This window comes from Sturnira hondurensis, unplaced genomic scaffold, assembly GCF_014824575.4.
Source record: "Sturnira hondurensis isolate 20B ecotype Veracruz unplaced genomic scaffold, ASM1482457v3 Scaffold0004256, whole genome shotgun sequence".
Lineage (NCBI taxonomy): Eukaryota > Metazoa > Chordata > Mammalia > Chiroptera > Phyllostomidae > Sturnira > Sturnira hondurensis.
The window spans coordinates 1-1000 of record NW_028076887.1 but is presented as its reverse complement, the minus strand read 5'-3'; the positions used below and the strand labels follow the sequence as shown (position 1 = coordinate 1000).

Genomic DNA, 1000 nt, shown 5'->3' with positions numbered 1-1000 from the left:
AAATGAAGAAAAATGATTCCATTTACTATTTCAATAATAATAATAATAATAAAGTATTTAGGAATACATTTAATACCAAGGAGTGTGGAAGGAACTCCGACCCACAGAATTACTCCTCTTTGCCGTGGATGAGAAATAAGTTGTCTCTAACACAATCTTGCTTTTCTGGTAGGAAAGGGGGTGGAAGTTCCTTCTGGTGGAGAATGCCCTGAGCCATTCTCCCAAATGGCCTTTATTGGGTAATGGCATGCGTAGGTGTATACATGCATAGCTCATCAAAGTCAAAAGGCTATAGTCATACAAAAACAGGTATTGTCTATAGATAACAAGTGAAGGAAAACAGAAATTTGTCATAGATCAAGGTCTGTTAGTCACGCTGATGTCAGAGGGTCTTTAAGACCTGTTTCATGAGGCAAGGACTTTACTCCTTATGCCTTGAACTTAAACATCAGCTTTATACAGACAGGGCTATACCAAGCAGAGCAAGCTTTAAAGGATACAATGTATTTATCAGGTCTGATTTCCCCCAGAACCCTTGGTGTTAGAGTCAGGTCATATCTGCCTCCTGCGTCACGTGGATTTCCAGGGACACTTAATAGCCCCTTTCAGAGCGTGCTCTCTCAGGGCTGCTATCTCCAAAACCACACACAGTGATCTCCAGCAAAGGAGGTAAAATACCTATGCACATAAAACTATAGGACACTGAAGAAAGAAATTGAGGATGCTACCAATAAGTGGAGGCTTATCTGAAGACCAAACTTTTGGAAGGATTGGAAGGATTAACGTCATTAAAATGTCCAAAGTAATCTATAGATTCAAAGCAATTCCTATTAAGATACAAATGCGTGCCTGCTTCAGCAGCACATATACTAAAATTGGAACGATACAGAGAAGATTAGCATGGCCCCTGCTCAAGGATGACACGCAAATTCGTGAAGCGTTCCATATTTTTAAAAAAAAGATACAAATGCCATATTACACAGATCTAGAACAAATATTC

The 1000-nt window shown here is 39.4% G+C and overlaps 1 non-coding gene across 1 annotated transcript; it reads left to right on the top strand.

Annotated features, from left to right (window-relative positions):
• Positions 1-845: 845 nt before the first annotated feature.
• On the top strand, positions 846-952 carry LOC118986273 (U6 spliceosomal RNA). Its single transcript, XR_005066340.1, has one exon. It is a non-coding gene; the product is annotated as a U6 spliceosomal RNA (small nuclear RNA).
• Positions 953-1000: the final 48 nt, after the last annotated feature.